Raw genomic sequence first — 25,984 nt, forward strand, 5'->3', positions numbered from 1 at the left:
TGTTCAGAGCTTGCTATAGCAAGGGAGTCAGCCACCATCACTGGCATTTGGGAGAGACTCAAAGGCAGGCAGGGGAGTGGAAGAGCTTTACAGCAGACACAAGGTATGGCTTCAGGTGTACCCCGATTGGAGGGTGTTGGTCTGGGAAGCTGGAGTTGGCTGAGAACCGGCAGCCATGTGATTATTTAAGGAGTCTTTTGTGGTTGGTCCTAAGTTGGAAGTGAGGACAAAAATGAGGAAAGCTGTCAGTTATTGATCAATTCCTGGCCGTTTGGGATTAATTATTACAAAAGTTATTGTTTAGCTTCCCAGATTGTTATTTCCCAGACTTCTTGAAAGTCTGGCGTTAGCAGAGGGGCTTGCTGGACTGTTTATTGTAGATAAGGGGTTGGTTTCCTGGGCAGTTATGGTCACAGTTCTGTTTTTATGTATGGTCTGACCATGGCCTATTTGGATATTCAATTTTATAATATCTATTTTACCTGAAGAGCAAAAGTTTAAAAATGTAATCGGATCATTTTTATTATCTTCTGAAGTGTGATGTGCTCTAATAGATGTCAAACACTGTCACTTCCCAGGAGTGAAGGCTGAGAAAGATTGAACATCAGGTGTCTCCTGGGAACCCAACTGATGCCATGATCACACTTTATAACTTAGGAGGCTATAAAGGGTGAAGGCTGGGAGAATAGGGTCACCCCTTACTTTAGAAAAGAAATGCTTTCAGTGGGAAAGAACACCATCATCATTAAACATTTATAAGCGTTAATGCTCAGCCCGGCTATTTTATCAGCAGAAAGGTTGTGAATGTCTCCTCTTGCTTCAGGCAATTTATCGGGGTGGGAGCAGAAAGGCATCTTTTCTCAAATTTCCTTGGAAAGCTTTTTAGAAAGAAACCTGGGACATATGCCTTGTCTGGGGAGTTTCTAAGATGACACACAAACGTATTGCTGAGCAAATGTTTATTTCTTAATTGTTTTAGATACTATATTCATTTTAGGTCGGAACTGTGATATAGTGAAGCTGCTATAATTTTTATACATAATAAAACCAGATGAGTATTTAATAATTCATTAAGGTCTTTTGTGTAATCAATGTGTACATACATTAATGCTCATTTCATTAGTCTTGGATCATACTTATCCTCTTTTAAATGGATGGTGGTTTATAGTTTTCTTTTGTTATACTATTTGTCATATCTCAGATTTATTTGATGTTGAGTCTTTGGCCAGAAATAAAACTTCTGTGTGGATTTGTTACAGGTTCCAGGAATATACAGTTCCTGTACAATCATCCTTCATATGTAGTGTCACAATGGATTACATTGTTTAGCTTCCTTTTCTTTCTTTTCTTTTTTTTTTTTTTGAGATGGAGTCTCGCTCTGTCGCCCCGGCTGGAGTGCAGTGGCCGGTTCTCAGCTCACTGCAAGCTCCGCCTCCCGGGTTTATGCCATTCTCCTGCCTCAGCCTCCGAGTAGCTGGGACTACAGGCGCCCGCCACCTCGCCCGCTAGTTTTTTTTTTGTATTTTTAGTAGAGACGGGGTTTCACCGTGTTAGCCAGGATGGTCTCGATCTCCTGACCTCGTGATCCGCCCGTCTCGGCCTCCCAAAATGCTGGGATTACAGGCTTGAGCCACCGCACCCGGCTTAGCTTCCTTTTCTAATGGATTATCTTGGAGGATCCTCTGCAGTCCCTGCTTAGGCGAGGGCCCGCAGACAGCCCTGCAAATGAAGCTGGACAGTCTGAGCAAGAGAAAAGCTCTTCATCTCAGACACCAAATGCACACTTTAGCTCTGTAAATTCCAGTGTTCCTATAATGAGTTGTCTTAAAGCAGGGAGCACAAATATTTTGCTATTCAGTACCTAAATATTTCCTACAGTGCATCTTGAGCAAACTCTCTTTCCCCACATATTTCACTGACTCCCTAGTCCAAAGAATCAAAAATAATGAATAATGACAGTCACCATTTATGGAGTGTTCTCTATGTGCTGGGCATTCTGATAAGCACTTTTCATACACAATCCCATTAAACTCGTCAATAATCCTTTGAGATAGGAGGCATAATTGAATACAAATAAATAGAAAAAAATACATGCTACTAGGAAAGCTGTTGTGAAAAATCAGCATAATTCTGAGATATACCAAAATGAAACATGAGCTCTAAGTATAAAGTATTAGTTCTTCTTTCATACATTGCATTAATGAGATCCATATAGAGCCTTTTTTTTTTTTTTTTTTTTTTTGAGACAGAGTCTTGCTCTGTTGCCCAGGCCAGAGTGCAGTGGTGTGATCTCGGCTCACTGCAACCTCCGCCTCCCGGGTTAAACTGATTCTCCTGCCTCAGTCTCCTGAGTAGCCGAGATCACAGGTACCCACCACCACGCCTGGCTAATTTTTGTATTTTTAGTAGTGATGGGGTTTCACCATGTTGGTCAGGCTGGTCTCAAACTCCTGACCTCAGGTGATCCACCTGCCTTGGCCTCCCAAAGGGCTGGGATTACAGGCGTGAGCCACTGCACCTGGCCATTTTGTTCAGTTTTGATTAACTCAAAAGGAAAGGGTTAAGAAAGAATAACAACATGATTAGCAGAGAGATTCATTTTAAAAAACAACAATAAATGGATATGAACTAGATTTGCCGAGAGAAAAGAAGCTAAGGGTAATTTGATTATTATTTTTTTTTGAATTTTTTAAATTATACTTTAAGTTCTAGGGTACATGTGCACAACGTGCAGGTTTGTTACATATGTATGCGTGTGCCATGTTGGTGTGCTGCACCCATCAACTCATCATTTGCATTAGGTGTATCTCCCAATGCTATCCCTGATCCCCCCTCCTCTCCCCACAATAGGACCGGGTATGTGATGTTCCCCTCCCTGTGTCCAAGTGATCTCGTTGTTCAATTCCCACCTATGAGAACATGTGGTATTTGGTTTTCTGTTCTTGCAATAGTTTGCTGAGAATGATGGTTACTATTTTCAAATTACTATTTTTTCAGTAGTGTATAATTTATAGGAAGATACCACAAGAAGGAATGCACTTAGATAAAGGCAGGAGAGATTTCTAGTTAGAGAAAGACAGGAACCATTCGGTCAGGGTGATTAGATCATTTGACCTAGTTGTGTTACAGGAAAGTATCCATCCAAGATTGGGTGAGCTAGACAACTGCTGTCCAATAGCCATATCTGTGTTCAAACAGGACTGCTAGCCAACTTTTGGCATGTTTGAAAAATCTTCTGAGTTGTTTTTTCTTTGTGCTTGCTGCTGCTGATGGTTCGAGAAGGAATAGGGTGGATTGGCATGAGGTGTGTACGGGGTAGAGACAAAAAGGGTGGTGGCCTCACTGGATGAATTCTATTACCTCGTTATCTCTTAACACTAAAGTATGACTAGAAGCAAAACCAGCATCTGTCCCTGTGGCTGTGATGAGTTCGTGTGCACATCATAATCATGTGCCCTAGTCAGGCAAAAACAGAAAGCACTTGGCATCCTGAGATAAACCAAAAGAAACCCCCAACAGGATCACCCTGTCCGGTTAGAGGCCCCATAATAAATGAAGCTGTGAGACTTTCCTGAAAGTTATTTATTCTATGTCAAAGAATTTTTTCCATGACCAGTTCAAAGCTAATTATGAGAACGTCCTTTGTAAATAAGGTACTGTGACAAAATTGCTGTTTTCCCACCATGAACAGAAAAATTGTGAACTTGGCAACATTGGTACTCTTGTGTGTGAACGTGGGTGTGTTTTGGTTTTTTGGGTTTATTTCAGGGTTTCCTGTTTATTTTTGTTTGGTGATGAAGCTAGACTTTTGAAAGCCTGGACACCCTTGTTTAACTTTCATGCAAATAAATAACTTTTTGTTTTCCTAAATGCTTTTCACAGAGCTGGTTCCAGAACAAAACATCTGCTTAAAGATAGACTCAGTGTTAGAAAAGTGAAAATCAGAGACCTTTGATTGAGCCTCAGGCAAATGGAAAGGTGGGGAATTGAACCTATGAAGCAGGAGGCTGTGTGTGATGATAATTAAGAAAAGAAAATTGCCATTCCATCCTCAGTGGCCTTGTGTGAAGAGAATAGGCATTTAAAGATGGAACGGGCCTGGTGCGGTGGCCCTGTAATCCCTTACACCTGTAATCCCAGCACTTTGGGAGGCCAAGGCGGGCAGATCACTTGAGGTCAGGACTTTGAGACCAGCTTGGCCAACATGGTGAAACCCTGACTCAACTAAAAAAATACAAAAGTTAGCTGGGTGTGGTGGCGCGCACATGTAGTCCCAGCTACTTGGGAGGCGGAAGCAGGAGAATTGCTTGAATCCAGGAGGTGGAGGCTACAATTAGCTGATATTGCACCACTGCACTCCAGCCTGGGCAACACAGTGAGACCCTGTCTCAAAAAAAGAGATGGAATACCCGAGAATTCTCGGTCGGTGTGGAGACATGCTAATGTTTGAAGTGCTTGTATGGTAACACAGACATTTAAATGATGTGTCCTGGTAAAAGGGAAGCATACATGCTGCCAGTCTCTTTCATGTCAGTTTCATGATTGCCTGGAGGGAAATTTGATAGCCAAGTAGACTCCATAAAATGACCTAAGAAACGGGTATTGAGGTACTATATACATACCTGTATGAAGGCAAATGATGGGACTGATGTTTTCCTAAAATCCATGGTCCTGCCTCTGGAGTCCCTTCCATGACCCCTGTGCGTAGCCAGCGCAGAGCCCCTTGCCTCCACGTTTGTGTGGTTCTCTTTGAATTAAAAACTTTTTTTATGGATACATAACAGCCATATGTATTTATGGGGTACATGTGATGTTTTGACACAAGCGTACAAAGTGTAATGATCAAATCAGGGTAGTTGGGGTATCCATCACCTCAAACATGTATCATTTCTTTGTGTTGGGAACATTCCAAATCCACTCCTCTAATTGCTTCAAAATATATTAGGTTGGTGCAGAAGTAATCGCGGTTTTAAAATTGCAAAACCCACAATTACTTTTGCACCAACCTATACGATAAATTATTGTTAACTATAGTCACCTTATAATGCTACCAAACAGTAGATCTTTTTTTTTTTCTTTTTTTTGAGACAGAGTTTCGCTCCTGTCACCCAGGCTGGAGTGCAATGGCATGATCTTGGTTCACTGCAACCTCTGCCTCTCGGGTTCAAGTGATTCTCCTGCCTCAGTCTCCTGAGTAGCTGGAATTACAGGTGCCCACTGCCACGTCCAGCTAATTTTTGTTTTTTTTTTTTGAGACGGAGTCTCGCTCTGTCGCCCAGGCTGGAGTGCAGTGGCCGGATCTCAGCTCACTGCAAGCTCTGCCTCCCGGGTTTCCACCATTCTCCTGTCTCAGCCTCCCGAGTAGCTGGGACTACAGGCGCCCGCCACCTCGCCAGGCTAGTTTTTTGTATTTTTAGTAGAGGTGTGCTTTCAGCATGTTGGTCAGCTGGTCTCGAACTCCTGACCTCAGGTGATCCACCTGCCGCAGCCTCCCAAAGTGCTGGAATTACAGGCGTGAGCCACTGCATCCGGCCTGAACACTAGATCTTATTCCTACTATCTAACTGTATTTTTGTGCCCATTAGACAACACTTCTTTATTTCCACCTCCCTGCTACTCTTCTGAGCCTTAGGAAACCATCAATCTACTCTTTATCTCCATGGAATCAATTTTTTAGCTCCCACATATGAATACAAACATGGGTTCTTTGTCTTTCCGTGCCTGTGATATTTCACTTAACATAATGTCCTGCAGTTCCACCCACGTTGTTGCAAATGACAGGATCTCATCCTTTTTTATGGCTGAATAGTGTGTAAGTACCACATTTGCTTTATCTATTCATCTGTTGATGGACTCTTACATTGAGTCTGTATTTTAGCTATTGTGAATAATGCTGCAATAAGCATGGGAGTGCAGACATCTATTAGATATACTGATTTCCATTCTTTTGGATATTTATCTAGCAGTGGGATTGCAGGACCATATGATATTCCATTTTGTTGTTGTTGTTGTTGTTTTTTGAGGACCCTTCATAGCGTCCTCCACAATGGTTGTACTAATTTACATTCCCACCAACAGTGTACGAGAGTTCTGCTTTCTCCACATCCTCACCAGCATCTGTCTTTTTGATAAAAGACATTTTAACTGGGATAAGATCATATCTCATTGGGTTTTGATTTGCATTTCTTGGATGATTAGTGATGTTGAGCTTTTTTTCATGTACCTGTTGGCCATGCATTTGTCTTTTTTTGAGAAATGTCTATTCACATCTTTTGCCCATATTAAAATCAGATTATGTGCTTTTTTGCTATTGAGTTCTTTGAGTTCCTTACATGTTTTAGCTCTCTTTGAAATTTGATCCTCCCACAGTCTTTCTCATCTTTACAAAGCGTCTGTAATTATTGATTCTACTTTTCAGGTGGTGTCTTAAATAGCCCAAGGAATATGTCTTTCTGACACGTGGACAATGTGAACAAAGGTTTATTCTCTTTCTGCAACCCTTAGTGCCCAGAGCAGAGCATCTATTCCACAATTTGTCCTTTCTATCTTCCTTCTCATCCTATCTTCTTTTTCAATCTCTTTCTTCCACCTCAGAGAATCTATTCTCACATTTTAAAGCTGGAAATTTGAAACAATGTTTTATATTAAATTATTTTTTTTTTAGAATTGATAATTGAGGTACATGGTGGAAAATTCAATCAGAAAAGGAAATATACAACGAAAAACAGTCTTTCGTTTAGCTCTAAGTTCCCCTCTGCAGAGGCAAACTTTGTTACTGGCTTTTAGTATATTTGTTCATAAGTTATTGTTGTATGTCTATGCACACATTTATATATATATATGTGATATATCACATATATATGTATATATAGCACATATATACATATATATCACATTTAAAACAAACAGTGTCATTCTTATGCACACCATTGTAAAGCTTTTACCTAAAGATGCACATTACTTCTCCTTTTAATGCTGCCAACACCATACTTTTCCTTTCTTCTTCTTTTTTTTTTTTTCTCACCGATTCTAAACCTGAACTGAGCTTTTAAACCATATTTTGTATTCAGAGGCAGCCTCACCCAATAGCAATCATGTTTATGTTCCCTAATTGATTCAAATTCTAAAGATAATATTGGAAAGTAATTTAATATTAAATCCATAAATTATATCTCTATTTGAATGGTCTGATCTCTTATCCCAGGAACAATTATTTTATAATAATTATTTTATGAACAATAATTCTGTTATTTGTAAAATAAATAAAACCAGAAAAATTTGGTTTTATTTCTTTTACAAAAGGAAGAGCTGATTTGTTGTGCACGTTTAGCTTTGAGTATGCAGGAATGAAATCCAGGTGTACACAGAAGAAACATTCCTCTTTTAAGCATTTTCTAATAATAGGTTGGTAAATTGCTCATAGAAAAATGCACTCAGATGCCTGTTTATTTCATATCTTATTCCCTTAACGTCACCTTAATTCATATTCATCTTTCAAGTTCTCTCAGGTTTTGAGTCTTCATGAAAAGTTTTCCATGGTTTAAACTAATATCCAGCTCTTTCCACTCTGACCATCCTGAGAGCTTGCAGTCTGCTATGCTCTGGGCATGTGATCCTGTCCCAGCTTTCATTCTCTGTGTTGAACGTGTGTGTTCTTCCTCATGGCAAAATTCTACTGCCCCTCAAAAGGTGGGTTTGATTTCAGGAAGAAGAATTTTCGTATTCTAGTAAAAAAGCCGGGGGCTAAGAATTTTGTAAAAGGTCATAAATGTCTATTGGAGTTCTTTGGAAATGCAGGTGTTAATGTGTCACCTGGTGGTGGTTGGGACTGAAGGAGGTTGTGTGACCTGGAATAGCTGGAGGGGTGTGGGCTGATACCCCTAGAGGCTAGAGTAGTGCTGGGCTCTCAGAACAAAAGGAAAAGGGCAAGGACAACAGGGAGAGCCAAACCTCCTGGGTAGAAGCAGACAAATCCTGAGAGTGAGGGAGGAGAAGCAGCTGAGTAGCCCAGACAGTTGATCTAACATGTTAGGATGGGGAAGCTTCTGAAAATGATCTTCATCCCAGGCAAAGAGAGAAACTGCAACAAGAGAGCCTGAATGCAACTTCATTCTTTTTCAGTCTGAGTGCTCAATTGTATTCGTGATGGGCACTGGACAGCCCATAACCTGAACGAACCTAAAAATCCAAGTTCAGGGTTCATCACAATGGTCTATGGTTTATACCCTTGAACTCTTATATTGTAGCAAAGACGGATAATGCACCAAATCCATTTGCTTTTTTCACTACAACAGATGAAGAGGGGGAAATGTGGTATAGCAGGAGGCAGGGGAGAAGGCTAACAGCAAGGTATTGGGGCTACGTGTATACATACGGCTTGGCGGGGAGGGGTGGTGGGAAGCACAGCCACTGGAGGCAGGCTGCCTGGGCCAGAGCTCCAGGCTCACCCCCTGCCTGTGTAATATCCAGAAGTTCCATAACTCTTCTTGGTTTCAGTCTCCCTGTCTGTAAAATGGAGAAAAATAAAAATCCTTATTTTATCGGGCTGGTGTGAGAATTAAATGAGATAATTCATGAAGAGTGCTTGGTAGGTAGTCAGGCAGGTCCTGCAGCCTCAGTAAGCACTCTCTACAAGCTCCTCCCTTCTTTCAGGAGTCACTTTCAGCATCATCTCATCTTGGCTGCCCAAGAAAACTTAGCTGTTGCTTCCATCCTGTACTCCCTATACCTTATCCACACAATAATCTGGATATCATTTTATGGTTGTATATTTTATTAGTCTGATTTTCTGACTGGCTGCTATTATCTCCTTAAGGTCAGGATTCACATGACTAGCAGAAAACTCAGTAGGTGCTCAATGCATTTTTGTTGAATGAATAATAGTACATCTCCTCTTTTTTCATCCTGCCAGTGGTGGCCCACCACTGCATCATAATGGCTGTACTTGTTTTTATTATATTTCCTAACATGAGAATCAACTCTTCTGAGAGCCTACACTGAGGTTCTTATTCCTTTTCCACATCTTATATCACCTAGCCCTGTGCCAGAAACATTTTAGATTCTCAAGAATTGCTTGTTAACATCTATTGATTTAACAGTAAGCAACTATTTCAGGACTAAAAAGGTTGTATGGTTAATTTAAGATTATGGATGATTTTCAGTGTTTTCTTTTTGATTTCTCTGCATTTTTTTCTCAATTGCATAATTTGTAGAAAACAATAAAAAAGGCTCTACATCTTCTTCAACATGGCAGCACAGGAGAGCAGGAAGGTATAACTCTTTGTTAGTGCTTCAAAAAGATCATGGGATTGTCTTAGTCTAACAGAGACAGAGACAAGTTGAGGCAGTTTAGGAACAGCTATCTGCCAGGATGTTAACTTGGGTTAATTTAGGTTGTAATCCCATGAACCAGGGTTATAGTCACACATTAAGTGGCTGACATTCAAAAAATACCTTAGCAACAACAGGATTCTCCCCATCTTTCAAGTTACTAGATGTTCTGACTGCTATTTTTAAATGGAAGGTTTAAAGAACTTTCTAGAGAAATGGGATTTGGAAAACCTTCCAGAAGTAACTGAGAGATTGAACTAAAGATTATGTGTTCAGAGAAATATAAAGAAACTAACAGTCTAGCACAAATAGAGACATGTCCTAATAATGAAAACATTTTACTTGATCCGCCAATTACCAATTCAGTTATTCTTACACAGTTACCAGGTATGTTAGCTTGTTTTTGCATTGCTATAAAGGAACACCTGACACTGGGAAATTTATAAAGAAAAGAGATTTATTTGGCTCATGGTTCTGCAGGCTGTATAAACATGGCACCCACACCTGTTCAGCTTCTGGTGAAGTGTCAGGAAGCCTTTTTTTTTTTTTTTTTGAGATGGAGTCTCGCTCTGTTGCCCAGGTTGGAGTGCAGTGGTGCAATCTTGGCTCACTGCAACCTCTGCCTCCCGAGTTCAAGCAATTCTCCTGCCTCAGTCTCCCGAGTAGCTGGGATTACAAGCTCCCACAACTACACCTCTGCTAATTTTTGTATTTTTAGTAGAGAAGGGGTTTCACAATGTTGGCCAGGCTGGTCTTGAACTCCTGACCTCAGGTGATCCACCCATCTTGGCCTCCCAAAGTTCTGGGATTACAAGTGTGAGTCACCACACCCGGCCACGAAGCTTTTATTCATGGCAGAGGGTGACGCAGAGGCAGATGTGTCACATAGTGGGAGAGGGAGCGAGAGAGGAGGATGTATCAGACCCTTTTTAACAACCAGCTCCCACGTGAACTCATAGAATGAGGATTAACTCATGACCATGAGAAGGGCACCAACCCATTCATGAGGGATCCACCCCACCACACAAACACCTCCCAGCAGGCCCCACCTCCAACACTGGGCACCACATTTAAACATGATATTTGGAGGGAACAAACATTCAAACTACATCACTAGGTGACACTGGGTTGGTCTTTAGCAGGGATGTTTGGGAGGTCCCCTTTGAAGAGCAGCTTCTTGGAGGCATCACAGGCCCTGGCTGCTCCCAGAATATTACTCTGTCCAATGTCAATGTTAAATCATCACATGGCATCCTTGTGATCAGGGTCCACGATTGGTACATGGCATCCTTGAGGGTCAGACCTATCAACCTTGAGTCCTAGACTGTATCGACCATTGGCTCCTGGTTGCAGCCACATTTCTGAACACATCCTTTTGTCTCCTGGGCCTTAAATAAGGGGCTAAATTTTTCTAAATCTGGAAAGATTTTGTGTCATTTACTGGCTTCTGAGCTAGTTCTTGAGATCATTTGGAAGCACAAGCACTCTTTTCTGTGGTGTTAGGGGTTAGGCTATTTCCTGCGAACATCTCTTTAAGATGCCTGATAAGGAGCTAGATTGACTTTAGTTAACCATAGAGCCTCTATGAGTGGCAGGAGGCATTCTTCCTGGAAGAGGGCAACCTAGGAGGGGCTACACCATTTACAAGCACCGATATATTAATAGTGTTTGTTTGCAATTCACTGTGCTCTACCAACCTGAGGGTATAGATGAAATCACAGTACTGGCCATAGCTCAGAATTTTCTGGCTTTTGCTCCAACTATTTATTGAGGACCTCTGCAACTAGAAAGATTCCCATTTGCACCTGCTCAGGAATGTTGCATGTATTTTCACAAATAAATCTCAGATTGCTAGCATCACAATTGGACTTCTGGTCTACCAGCTTCCCTCATTTCTTGCTTGGCCTTATGGGTTCTGCCTGTGAGGTAGTTCCAGGCACTACCTACATTAATGCCTACAGGGGTGCTGAGTGTTGTGCTCTGCATATCTGCATAGGAGAGCTGCTGGTAGCTCTTGAAGCATCCTTATCTGACAGATTTGAATGAAAACTATCCTTCAGTTTCTGGCAGAGCCTCATTCCATTGGGCTGAGTGAAGTGACAGACACTATTTCCATATCATTTATCCATATTACTGCCCTGATACTTATAGCAATAATGCTTCTTCCTTATTTAGCCAAAGGCCTAATGTTCCTTTGCAGTTCAACTCATGCAGCTGACTAGTCTTGAACCTCTTCCATCATTTAGTCAAACATGCCATATACCCTGAAACTCTGTGGTACATACCACTGAGGACATGTGGACATATAAAATAGTCTGCATGAAAACAGGTATATAGTATACGTTCTAAATTATATATATTAACAAGCTGAAAACAAATTTCTTAAGTAAGGCCAGATGTTTGAACATTCCAGGCAGCCTAATCAAGTGGGCTGCAGTACCTTCAAAGTGATGTTTGCAGAATATTTATTCAACATTTATTTGGGCCAGGTGCAGTGGCACTTGCCTGTAATCCCAGCTATTTGGGAGACTGAAGTGGGAGGATCACTTGAACCTAACAGCTTGAGACCAGCCTGGGTCACATAGCAAGACCTTGTCTCTAAAACAAACCAACTACATTTATTTGGATGGCACTGGGGAAAGATAGATGTTACAGCTAATAGCAACTCTCATGTGTGATGTTGGTGAAATTATCTTTTGCCTTCAAATTTTCCTCCTGCATTCAAACAACAGTGTTTAAGTTAGCTAGACCCACCCTCCCTAGCAGGTACTTTAGCAACTTTCAGATGTTGCTTCAGATTGTTCTTTGAAGAGCTCGCTCCCTGCCCAGAGCAGCTGATGGCAGTAGAGCAGAAACTTGATTAGCCTGGGCTTTCCATTTTTTTCTTTCAAACAAACCGACTTAGGATCAGGGTCCACTGAAAGCCCATGGCCACTCTCTAGTATCCCAGCAGGCTTCTGCTCCCAGTAGTTGACTTGTATACTTGGCCAAAAACTGCTCTTGTTCCCACATCTGTTTGTGCCAGTTGTACTTATTACTATATAAGTGTGAAAAGCAAAAGACAAATAAATAATTGGTGGTCTAAGAAAATTAAGTTGAATGCCTCAGAAAAACTTGATAAAATGAAATCATCAGCTCAAACACATCATTTAGCTGTAATGAGGGCTCAGCCCCCTGACTCATTGTATGTTCCATTCAACTTGACCTGAAAGCTTAGCAGTTCTCCCTTTGAGGAGACATCAGGGTTTGATTTCAAGGGAAACTTACTTGATTACTTTCTCTTTGTAAAAGTAAGAGAGAGATTTGGACACAATGGGGTGACTAATAGAGATAAATTAATAGATTATTTAATTTATTATATAAATTTATATTTAATATATAATTATATATCTGAATAATATATATATGGGAAAAATTGTGAATGTAGACAGAGGCTACAGCCAACTTGTTTTGTAACAATTGTCTTGATCTTGTTCCATTGGAAATCATAGAGGATGCATCACAGGTGTAGTAAATGTAACACCTTTGCTCAGTCAACCTACACTCAAAGTGTATATACATGAAAGGATGTGGGCTCTTTTTTGGTTCTATATGAACTTTAAAGTTGTTTTTTCCAATTCTGTGAAGAAAGTCCATGGTAGCTTGATGGGGATAGCATTGAATCTATAAATTACCCTGGGCAGCATGGCCATTTTCACAATATTGATTCTTCCTGTCTATGAGCATACAATGTTCTTCCATTTGTTTGTGTCCTCTTTTCTTTTGTTGAGCAGTGGTTTGTAGTTCTCCTTGAAGAGGTTCTTCACATCCCTTGTAAGTTGGATTCCTAGGTATTTTATTCTCTTTGTAGTAATTGTGAATGGGAGTTCACTCATGACTTGGCTCTGTTTGTCTATTATTGGTGTATAGGAATGCTTGTGATTTTTGCACATTGATTTTGTATATTGAGACTTTGCTGAAGTTGCTTGTCAGCTTAAGGAGATTTTGGGCTGAGACAATGGGGTTTTCTAAACATACAATCATGTCATCTGCAAACAGAGACAGTTTAACTTCCTGTTTTCCTAATTGAATACCCTTTATTTATTTCTCTTGCCTGATTGTCCTAGCCAGAACTTCCAACACTATGTTGAATAGGAGTGGTGAGAGAGGGCATCCTTGTCTTGTGCCGGTTTTCAAAGGGAATGCTTCCAGTTTTTACCCATTCCGTATGATATTGGCTGTGGGTTTGTCATAAATAGCTCCATCAATACCTAGTTTATTGAGAGTGTTTAGCATGAAGGGCTGCTGAATTTTGTTGAAGGCCTTTTCTGCATCTATTGAGATAATCATGTGGTTTTTATCATTGGTTCTGTTTATGTGATGGATTACGTTTATTGATTTGCATATGTTGAACCAGACTTGCATCCCAGGGATGAAGCCAACTTGATCGTGGTGGATAAGCTTTTTGATGTGCTGCTGGATTTGGTTTGCCAGTATTTTATTGAGGATTTTTGCATCGATGTTCCTCATGGATATTGGCCCAAAATTCTCTTTTTTTGGGGTGTCTTACCAGTCTTTGGTATCAGGATGATGCTAGCCTCATAAAATGAGTTAGGGAGGATTCCCTCTTTTTCTATTGATTGGAATAGTTTCAGAAGGAATGCTACCAGCTCCTCTTTGTATCTCTGGTAGAATTCAGCTGTGAATCCATCTGGTCCTGGACTTTTTTTGGTTGGTAGGCTATTAATTATTGCCTCCATTTCAGAACCTGTTATTGGTCTATTCAGGGATTCAGCTTCTTCCTGGTTTAGTCTTGGGAGGCTGTATGTGTCTAGGAATTTATCCATTTTTTCTAGATTTTCCAGTTTATTTGCGTAGAGATATTTATAGTATTCTCTGATGGTAGTTTGTATTTCTGTGGTGATATCCCCTTTATCATTTTTATTGCATCTACTTGATTCTTCTCTCTTTTCTTCTTTATTAATCTTGCTAGCAGTCTATCAGTTTTGTTGATCTTTTCAAAAAAACAGCTCCCTGGATTCATTGATTTTTTGAAGGGTTTTTTGTGTCTCTATCTCCTTCAGTTCTGATCTGATCTTAGTTATTTCTTGCCTTCTGCTAGCTTTTGACTTTGTTTTCTCTTGCTTCTCTAGTTGTTTTAATTGTAATGTTAGGGTGTTGATTTTAGATCTTTCCTGCTTTCTCTTGTGGGCATTTAGTGCTATACATTTTCCCCTACACACTGCTTTAAATGTGTCTCAGAGATTCTGGTATGTTGTTTCTTTGTTCTCATTGGTTTCAAAGAACATCTTTATTTCTGCCTTCATTTTGTTATTTACCCAGTAGTCATTCAGAAGCAGGTTGTTCAGTTTTCATGCAGTTGTGCAGTTTTGAGTGAGTTTATTAATCCTAATTTGATTGCCCTGTGGTCTGAGAGACAGTTTGTTGTGATTTCTGTTCTTTTACATTTGCTGAGGAGTGTTTTACAACCAATTATGTGGTCAATTTTAGAATAAGTGCAATGTGATGCTGAGAAGAATGTATATTCTGTTGATTGGGGTGTAGAGTTCCGTAGATGTCTATTAGGTCCACTTGGTCCAGAGCTGAGTTCAAGCCCTGGATATCCTTGTTAACATTCTGTCTCATTGATCTGTCTAATATTGACAGTGGAGTGTTAAAGTCTCCTATTATTATTGTATGGGAGTCTAAGTCTCTTTGTAGGTCTCTAAGGACTTGGTTTATGAATCTGGGTGCTCCTGTATTGGGTGCATATATATTTAGGATAGTTAGCTCTTCTTGGTGAATTGATCCCTTTGCCATTATGTAGTGGCCTTCTTTGTCTCTTTTGATGTTTGTTGGTTTAAAGTCTGTTTTATCAGAGACTAGGATTGCAAACCCTGCTTTTTCTTGCTTTCCATTTGCTTGGTAGATCTTCCTCCATCCCTTTATTTTGAGCCTATGTGTGTCTCTGCATGCGAGATGGGTCTCCTGAATACAGCACACTGATGGGTCTTGACTCTTTATCCAATTTGCCAGTCTGTGTCTTTTAATTGGAGAATTTAGCCCCTTTACATTTAAGGTTAACATTGTTATGTGTAAATTTGATCCTGTCATTATGATGATAGCTGGTTATTTTGCCCATTAATTGATGCAGTTTTTTCATAGTGTCGATAGTCTTTACAATTTGCCCTGTTTTTGTAGTGGCTGGTACTCATTGTTCTTTTCCATGTTTAGGGCTTCCTTCAGGAGCTCTTGTAAGGCAGGTCTGGTGGTGACAAAATCTCTCAGCATTTGCTTATTTGTAAAGGATTTTATTTCTCCTTCAGTTGTGAAGCTTAGTTTGGCTGGATATGAGATTCTGGGTTGAAAATTGTTTTCTCTAAGAATGTTGAATATTGGCCCCCACTCTCTTCTGCCTTGTAGGGTTTCTGCCGAGAGATCCACTGTTAGTCTGATGGGCTTCCCTTTGTGGGTAACCTGACCTTTCTCTCTGGCTGCCCTTAACATTTTTTCCTTCATTTCAACCTTGGTGAATCTGATAATTATGTGTCTTGGGGTTGCTCTTCTCAAGGAGTATCTTTGTGGTGTTCTCTTTATTTCCTGAATTTGAATGTTGGCCTGCTTTGCTAGGTTAGGGAAGTTCTCCTGGATGATATCCTGAGAAGTGTTTTCCAGCTTGGTTGCATTCTCCCTGTCACTTTCAGGTACACCAGTCAAATGTAGATTTGGTCTTTTCACATAGACCCATATTTCTTGGAGGCTTTGTTTCTTTTCACTCTTTTTTCTCTAATCTTGTCTTCTCACTTGATTTCATTAATTTGATCTTCAATCACTGATATCCTTTCTTCTACTTGATTGAATCGGCTACTCAAGCTTGTGCATGTGTCATGAACTTCTCATGCCATGGTTTTCAGCTTCATCATGTCATTTTTGTTCTTCTCTACACTGTTTATTCTAGTTAGCCATTCAAACCCTTTTTCAAGGTTTTTAGCTTCTTTGTGGTGGGTTAGAACATGCTCCTTTAGCTCGGAGAAGTTTGTTATTACCAACCTTCTGAAGCCTACTTCTGTCACCTTGTCAAATTCATTCTTTGTCCAGTTTTGTTTCCTTGCTGGCGAGGAGCTGTGATCCTTTGGAGGAGAAGAGCGCTCTGTTTTTTGGAATTTTCAGCTTTTCTGCTCGGTTTCTCCCCATCTTTGTGGTTTTATGTACCTTTGGTCTTTGATATTGGTGACCTACAGATGGGGTTTTGTTGTGGATGTCCTTTTTGTTGATGTTGATACTATTCCTTTCTGTTTGTTAGTTTTCCTTCTAACAGTCAGACCCCTAAGCTGCAGGGCTGTTGGAGTTTGCTGGAGGTCCATTCCAGACTGTTTGCCTGGGTATCACCAGCAGAGGCTGCAGAACAGCAAATATTGCTGCCTGATCCTTCCTCTGGAAGCTTCATCCCAGAGGGGCACCCACCTGCTTGAGGTGTCTTTCAGCCCCTACTGGGAGGTGTTTCCCAGTCAGGCTACAGAGGGGTCAGGGACCTGCTTGAGGAGCCAGTCTTTCTGTTCTTGGAGCTTGAACACCATGCTGAGAGAACCACTGCTGTCTTCAGAGCTCTAAGACAGGGACACTTAAGTCTGCAGAAGCTGTTTGCTGCCTTTTGTTCTACTATGCCCTCCCCGCAGACGTGGAATCCATAGAGGCAGTAGGCCTTGCTGAGCTGCAGTGGGCTCCACCCAGTTCGCACTTCCTGGCCTCTTTGTTTACACTGTGAGCTACTCAAGCCTCAGCAATGGCAGACGCCCCTCCCCCAGTCAAGCTGCAGTGTTGCAGGTGGATCTCAGACTGCTGTGGTAGCAGTGGGCAAGGCTCCATGGGCGTGGCACCCACCAAGCCAGGCATGGGAGGGTATCTTCTGGTCTGCGGATTGCTAAGACTGTGGGAAAAGCGCAGTATTTGGTCAGAAGTGTACCGTTTCTCCAAGTACAGTCTGTCACAGCTTCCCTTGGCTAGGAAGGGGAAATCCTCTGCCCCTTGTGCTTCCCAGGTGAGGCAATGCCCCGCCATGCTTCAGCCTGCCCTCTGTGGGCTGCAGCCACTGTCCAACCAGTCCCAGTGAGACAGACCAGGTACCTCAGTTGGAAATGCAGAAATTACCCGTTTTTTTGCATCAATCTCGCTGGGAGCTGCAGAGTGGAGCTGTTCCTATTTGGCCATCTTGGAAGCGCCCCAATTATTTATTTTTAAGACTAGGTCTTGCTCTGTTAACCTGGGCCAGAGAGTAGTGGTGCAATCATAGCTCACTGCAACCTTGAACTCCTAGCCTCAAGCAATCCTCCCACCTCAGCCTCCTGAGTAGCTACAAGTGCATGCCACTGTGCCCAGCTAATTTTTTAATGTTTTGTAGAGAAAGGGGTCTTGCTATGTTGCCCAGGCTGGTCTTGAACTCCAGACTCAAGCGATCCTCTCACCTTGGCCTCGGAATTGTCTTTTAATATCTTAGAATATCCGTGTTACTCAAACACAGTTTGGGAAATTCTTTTTTTTTTTTTTTTTTTTTTTTTTGAGATGGAGTCTCGCTCTGTTGCCCAGGCTGGAGTGCAGTGGCGCTATCTCCGCTCACTGCAAGCTCCGCCTCCCAGGTTCACACCATTCTCCTGCCTCAGCCTCTGGAGTAGCTGGGACTACAGGCACCTGCCACCACGCCCGGCTAATTTCTTTTTGTATTTTTAGTAGAGACAGGGTTTCACAGTGTTAGCCAGGATGGTGTTGATCTCCTGACCTCGTGATCCACCCGCCTTGGCCTCCCAAAGTGCTTGGATTACAGGCTTGAGCCATCGGGCCCAGGCAGGAAATTCTTTGTGCTGGCTTTTTAATGTCTTTAATCTGGTTCTCAATTGCTCAAAGACGGGAATTGTGCATTATTCATCACTGCAGCTCCAGGGTATCCCACAGGGCCTGACTCCAGTACTGACTCAGTAAGTGTGTGTTAACCAAAGGAGTGGGCATACAGTAAGTGCTGATTTGGCTGTTGCCATGATAGCACTCACAGTTGGGACCCAGGAGCCCTATGCCCCATAGTTATGTCAGCTTGCTATAGATAATCATGCCCCATGAGTCAAAAGCCCTAAAGACAGCACATGTGGCCAGAATTCAGTGTCTTCATCAAATTGAACTTTGAATGAAGTAGTGCTGACCAATTTGTAGGTATAATCATCATGGTTTACAGAAGCAACATGTTTATGCAGCCAAACCAAACATTTGTGTGGTTATCTAGCAGACGCAAACTCCTAGTAGAAAGATTCATGGCACCACCATGCCTGGCTAATTTTTTACTTTTTGTAGAGACAGAGTCTCACTATGTTGCCCAGGCTGGTATCAAATTACTGGACTAAAGCGATCTTCCCCTTCCTACCTTGGCCTCCCACAGGGCTGGGGTTATAGGCACGAGCCACCATGCACAGCTGAGAAAATTTATTAAAAGAAAATCTTTTCAGTAATCTTAGCTGTGCAGAGGCCTCAAGAGTTGCGTTTAATATGACACAATCCACTGAGGCACAAACTCCTACAAAGGCAAAGGGAGCACCCCCTCCCCCTGTGATAAGGCTGCAATGAAGGAGACAGGGTGTCTCTGTGATGTGAGGGAAAGACAGAAGAAAGGTGGGAAGTAATTCCTACACCAAGGGATGGAGCCTGTATTTGTTTGCCAGGGCTGCCATAACAAAGTGCCATAAACCGATTGGCCTAAACATCAGAAATGTATCACCTTGGCCAGGCGCGGTGCCTCAGGCCTGGAATTCCAGCACGTTGGGAGGCTGAGGCAGGCGGATCACCTGAGGTCAGGAGTTTGAAACCAGCCTGACCAACATGGTGAAACCCATCTCTACTAAAAATACAAAAAATTAGCCAGGCATGGTGGTGCGTGCCTGTAATCCCAGCTACTTGGGAGGCTGAAGCAGAAGAATCACTTGAACCCAGGAGATGGAAGTTGCAGTGAGCCGAGACTGCGCCATTGCACTCTAGCTTGGGCAACAAGAGGGAAACTCCATCTCAAAACAAACAAACAAACAAAAACCAGAAAAGAAATGTATCACCTCACAGGGCTGGAGGCTCAAAGTCTAAGACCAAGATCTCAGGGGCCGGTTTCTTCTCAGGGATGTCAGGAAGAATCTGTTCCCTATCTTTTGCTAGTTTCCTAGCAAGCTTTGGTGTTTCTTGGAGTGTAGACGCATTACCTGATCGGTCTTCATCTTCACATGGTATTTTCTCTGTATTCATATCTGTATCCAAACTTCCCCTCTGATTAATAGAATGGGAACTGATCGTATTGGATTAGGGCCCACCCTCGTGACCTCATCTTAACTGGTTACATTTGAAACCCTATTTCTAAGGAGGGTCACATTCTTAGGTACTGGGACTTAGGACTTCAACATCTGCAATTTGGGGGCACGAGGGCACAATTCAACCCACAACAAAATCCTACTGGGGTTATCCAGAAACAACCCCTAAGGCTGAACCAAGAAAAGACCCTATTAATTCTGGGGGAAGACAGCAAGCCCCTCTGCACATGAGCACAAAATGCAACAAAATCTCTCTTTTCACGGAAGGAGAATCACAAAGCAGCCAGCACCTGATCTCTGGCTCTGCTCACACTTTCCCACCTCCTCGCACAGGACTCTGAGCCCGCCTATCTAAAGGGTCTCCAGGCCAGTGGCAGAGGGGATTACCGCCAGGGAGGGTCTGGCTGGCCCAGGATGGCTATAGGCAGGTGGCCTGTGGCGATGGTCATAGGCTGTCCTGGGCCCAGGAGGCCCTGTAGCCACATGCAGGGCATCTTGAGCAGACATACGGTGGTAACCACAGCCTGGTCCCTGGCATCCTTGTCAGTGCTGCTTTTCATTCTTCAGCCATTCTGAAGGTGCCACAGCCCACTGAGTTTCCTGCACCTGTCAGGAGCTTGCTTTGGGTTTACCACAGCTTCTGAGAGAAGTGGAGCTACCTAGAATGTATTGTTATATTCTACGCCCCGGTCAGAGATGGGCTTGAGTTGCAACCAAAGCTTTTTTTGGAATAAAACAGTTTGGATGGAGATCATCTTGTCCTGATATAAAACGGGGAGGTATTAGCTCATTTTGCTGAATTCAAGTTCACAGATGAACTGCAAATCCCTTTTTTCTTCTTCCTCTCCTAAAGTAGTTTCTAGATGTCATATATACGATTGCACTCAGCTGGGTGCAAGCATGGTTATTGTTAGCAAATTACTTAGATTTGGGCTTGGGGGAAATGCAAAATGGTAAAAAAAAAAAAAAAAAAAAAAGGAGTCCTCAGAATTTTAGGTCATTTCTTTCCAGTCCAGAGAGCAGGGAAATTTAAGCACACTATTGTATACATTTTAAGAGAGGTGTTGGGGGCTTACCTGGGGGTGTAAATACAGGACAAGAGTGTCATTTCTCCCCCATTAGGGCAGGGCAAGGGTGTCTCTGATCAGAATGGTGCTGCTTAGGAATGGCGTAGTTGTAAAACCTTGAGTAGAGATTTAGCCAGGGAGATATGAAGTCAGAACACTGTTCCACGGTGAGCAGGTCTGTGCAAACCTATCCCAAAGTCTGAGAAAGCTGAGGGGCCAAAGAAAGAGATTGTTTCTTAGATAGAAACATTGAATAGGGACTTACGTACAAAGGCCGTGTCTGTGACTCAGGTAACCGCAAGACTAGATGGTGGATAGCGGTACTACGACCCCCCAGACTCAGGGCTTATATACCACAGGAGAGGGGCATGTAGGACAATTGAAGTCCACCCCCCAGGGAAAGGTAAGAAGGCACTGTGAATCTTCCTAAGGGGAGGATTTATGGTGTTCAAATGAAATTGTGTATGTCAACATACCCCGTAGGCTTCAAAGCAGCTCCACAGGGATGAAAGTTGGGACTACATCTTACTGTTTTTTTTATAACTTAGCATCGAATTCAAAATTAATCCAAAAATAATAGCAATGGTTAAGCAAAATGTACTATAACCATATTTATTAGGGTTCTCTAGAGGGACAGAATTTAATTTATATATATATAATATTGAGGGGAATTTGGTATTAACTCACATAATCACAGGGTCCTACAATAGGCCGTCTGCAGGCTGAGGAGCAAAGAGAGCCAGTCTGAGTTCCAAAACTGAAGAACTTGGAGTCTGATGTTCGAGGGTAAGAAGCATCCAGCATGGGAGAAAGATATAGGCTGGGAGGCTAGGCCAGTCTCTCCTTTCACATTTTTCTGCCTGCTTATATTCTAGCCACGCTGGCAGCTGATTAGATTGTTCTCAGTCAGATTAAGGGTGGGTCTGCCTTTCCCAGCCCAGTGACTCAAATGTTAATCTCCTTTGGCAGCACCCTCACAGACATGCCTAGGATCAATACTTTGCATCCTTCAATACAATCAAGTTGACAGTATTAATGATCACACCACATAATATGATATAATTCTTCAATAAAAGCAATAAGTCTTGATACGTGCTACAACATGGGTGAGACTTGAAGACACTGGGCTAAGTGAAAAAAGCTCGTCCTAAGAGACTATGTATTATATGGGTTCATTGATATGAAATGTCCAGAACAGGTAAATCGATAGACACAGAAAGTTTATGGCTAGGAAGAACGGAGGGATTGGGACATGTTAGGTATTAGGTACAGGCTTCTTTTTATAATAATACAAATGTTCTAAAATTGTGGTGATGGTTGCACAACTCTTTGAACATACTAAAAGCCATCAAATTGTATACTTAAAATGAGTGAATCTTATGGTTTGTGAATTATATCTTAATAAAGCTGTTAACAACAACAACAAAAGCAACAATTGAAATTACCAAAGTGGTTTTTTATTTTTTTTATTTATTTTTTTAACAGAGTCTTGCTCTGTTGCTCAGGCTGGAGTGCAATGGTGTGATCTTGGCTCACTGCAACATCCACTTTCCAGCTTCGAGCGATTCTCCTGCCTCAGCCTCTCGAGTAGCTGGGACTACAGGCACGTGCCACCACACCTGGCTAGTTTGTGTATTTTTAGCAGAAACGGGGGTTCACCCCATTGGCAGGCTGGTCTTGAACTCCTGACTTCAAGTGATCCGCCCACTTCGGCCTCCCAAAGTGCTGGGAATACAGGCGTGAGCCACCTTGCCCGGCCACTATAGGGTTCTTAATATGAAAATGTATCCTTCTTTCTTTAAACTCATTAAAAATATTTAGGTTCCTCTATTGAAAATAATAGTAGCTAACTTTAACAAGCACTCATGAAGTACCAGGTACTGAGCTAAGCATGTTATACACATTCTCTCTTATCCTTACAACACAGATTTCTTGTCCCTGTTTTAGAGATATGTAGCAGAAACTCAGAGGGGTTAAGCAAGTTGTCCTAGATCACACAACTAATAAGTTTCCAAGCTGGCATTTGAAACCAGGCAGATGGACTCCACAGCCTCCATCCTATTACCCAGGTCTGCCTGTGTCTTCATTGAGAACCACTGTTGAAACATCTTTACCTTCTAAATATTGGGCTACTTAGGTCTACCTTTGTCTTCACTGACAGCCTCCATTGAAATATCTTTACCTTCTCAGTACTGGGCTCTATTCTGTCCTATGAGCTTTCAACTGAGTTTAAATGGATATGGCTAATTCTGCTTAAATATTTACCATGTGATTTACCATTACAGAATAAAAGCAGAATCTATATTTTCTGGGGACTAATTATTATAGAAAGGTATAAACTTGGTCCCAGAAACTCCGTCTGACTTTACTACTGCCCAGCATATGTTTTGATCTGGGGATCGTGCCAGGAAGGTGGGAGTTTCTTAGTCCCTTTCTTTCTCTACCCACCTTGCTAGAAAGCCGGAGCTTCTGACCATTTAAAGCCTCTGTATATACCTTTTTTTAGAGAGAAAGGAAGGCAGGCTAGGTTGATTCTTCCTGGGGAATCATTTAATATTTTTGTAAGATATTTGTGGTTCACATGTTTTGTGACAGAACTCACCATGAATACAAAAGCCACAACTGATCTGAGGCTCCTTGACATACTGGAGATTGCTTTCTCCTTCGACGCAGGGTCGGATGCTGTTTTCCAGCCCAATGGCAGGCCTTGCCATCAGAATAGATTAATTTTGTCATTACCCTTTCTCAATTTCTGCCTTTGACCAGAAAAAAGAGGTTAATTGTGTGCCATTTCTCAGGAGAATGAGGTATCAGCATTTTAATTCCTGATATTTCATGAATTGTGGGCAGCTAATTAAAACTTAAAGATTAGAGGAGCTATTTTGACTAAGAGACCATTTGCAGGATTGTGAAATAAAGAGAACAAAGGGTTGTCTTTTCTTTTTATTCCTACGGCTTAAATGGAACTTCATGCTGAAATAGAGCCTTGAATTGTTTTGCATACTGAGTACTCGTATTGACTCTAATTTTAATTTTGCAGCAAATGGTGTAATATCTGAAAGCTATTGAGGGGCTAACACTGAGATTATTGAGAATGTTAAATAGCAAGATTTGTGTTTTGAGGCTCTGTTTGACCCTTCTTGACCTCAGAGAGACATCTTAAAGTCAGATAGAGACCACTTAAAGATTCTATTAGATGTCCTTAATTGCCACCTTAGAACTCAATATGTATTTAGACCTTCTCATCAGTTCTCCCTCATAGTTAACTGTTTGAGTAGCATAATAGTAGAATAATGGACATCTCTCAAACCTGGGGCTTTTTCTGGGTTCTACTACTACCTGTCTGAATTTTAGGCTATTGCATTTCTTTAAGCACCACCAAAATCACCCAGGACCCACATGTTTGGAATGTGAATCAAGGCAACCACTGGCCTCTACCATACCTTTGCGCAAGTTAGAAAAAGGACCTAAAACCATAAAAACCCTAGAAGAAAAACTAGGCAATACCATTCAGGACATAGGCATGGGCAAGGACTTCATGTCTAAAACACCAAAAGCAATGGCAACAAAAGCCAAAATGGACAAATGGGATCTAATTAAACTAAAGAGCTTCTGCACAGCAAAAGAAACTAACAGCAGGGTGAACAGGCAACCTACAGAATGGGAGAAAATTTTTGCAATCTACTCATCTGACAAAGGGCTAATATCCACAACCTACAAAGAACTCAAACAAATTTATAAGAAAAAAACAACCCCATCAAAAAGTGGGCAAAGCATATGAACAGACAATTCTCAAAAGAAGACATTTATGCAGCCAACAGACACATGAAAAAATGCTCATCATCACTGGCCATCAGAGAAATGCAAATCAAAACCACAATGAAATACCATCTCATACCAGTTAGAATGAGGATCATTAAAAAGTCAGGAAACAACAAGTGTTGGAGAGGATGTGGAGAAATAGGAACACTTTTACACTGTTGTTGGGACTGTAAACTAGTTCAACCATTGTGGAAAACAGTGTGGTGATTCCTCAAGGATCTAGAACTAGAAATACCATTTGACCCAGCCATCCCATTACTGGGTATATACCCAAAGGATTATAAATCATGCTGCTATAAAGACACATGCACACGTATGTTTATTGTGGCACTATCCACGATAGCAAAGACTTGGAACCAGCCCAAATGTCCATCAATGACAGATTGGATTAAGAAAATGTGGCACATATACACCATGGAGTACTATGCAGCCACAAAAAAGGATGAGTTCATGTCCTTTGTAGGGACATGGATGCAGCTGGAAACCGTCATTCTCGGCAAACTATCACAAGAACAGAAAACGAAACACCGCATGTTCTCACTCATAGGTGGGAACTGAACAATGAGAACACTTGGACACAGGAAGGGGAACATCACACACTGGGGCCTGTTGTGGGGTGGGGGGAGGTGGGGAGGGATAGCTTTAGGAGATATTCCTAATGTAAATGATGAGTTAATGGGTGCAGCACACCAACAGGGCACATGTATACATATGTAACGAACCTGCACATTGTGCACATGTACCCTAGAACTTAAAGTATAATAAAAAAATTAAAAATAAAAAGAAAAAGGACATCTTCAGCAGAGGCAGTCCCTACTGATGTGTAGCTGGGAAAGCTGAGCATTGTTGGATTGAAGCTCCTAACCCACCTCCTGGCACTGTTTCCTTGTGCAGTGTAAACCCCACATAATTTTACAGTGGCCATGCTGAAATAACCCTTTTTAAATTGCTTAGGTACTCATCTCAATATGCTTCTTGATAAACAGTCATTTCTTTCTTCTGATATGGGGTTAGATGAAATGAGATTTGAACAAGTATCCAAATGCAAACTCCTTGGGTACAAAACCAGGTCTTGCTCATCTTTTATAAGTCCCAAGCTCCTAAGTTTTCCATTCCATCCAAAATTGAATAAGCACTTACCTGCCTACTAGGGCCCAAGCACTGTTCTAGGTGCTGGAGAGTCACCAGGAATGAGATAGACAAGGCTCCAGACCTTATAGAAATTACAACCTAGGAAAATAAGATACATTAAATGAATCAAATAACTACCCAAGTAGTTCACAATTTCACTTGGGTATGTGCCATAAAGGTGAAGTATAGGAGGGCCTTAGGAGGATATCATTAGCAGATGTGACCTAGACAGGGAGGTGGTAGAGATTTCCATGAGAAGGTGACATTTGTGCTGGAATTTAAAGGAGGAATAAGAAATAACCAGGTTAGGTGGAGGGGGCAATG

At 41.7% G+C, this 25,984-nt stretch overlaps 1 long non-coding RNA gene across 1 annotated transcript; it reads right to left on the minus strand.

Moving 5' to 3' along the window:
• Window positions 1-25,984, minus strand: LOC117063386. Its single transcript, XR_004428894.1, has 3 exons — window positions 25,670-25,984; window positions 8,375-8,505; window positions 1-209 (listed from the first exon to the last, which is right to left on the minus strand). It is a non-coding gene; the product is annotated as an uncharacterized LOC117063386 (long non-coding RNA).

This window comes from Trachypithecus francoisi, unplaced genomic scaffold (assembly GCF_009764315.1).
Source record: "Trachypithecus francoisi isolate TF-2019V2 unplaced genomic scaffold, Tfra_2.0 Lachesis_group18, whole genome shotgun sequence".
NCBI classification, from domain to species: Eukaryota; Metazoa; Chordata; class Mammalia; order Primates; family Cercopithecidae; genus Trachypithecus; species Trachypithecus francoisi.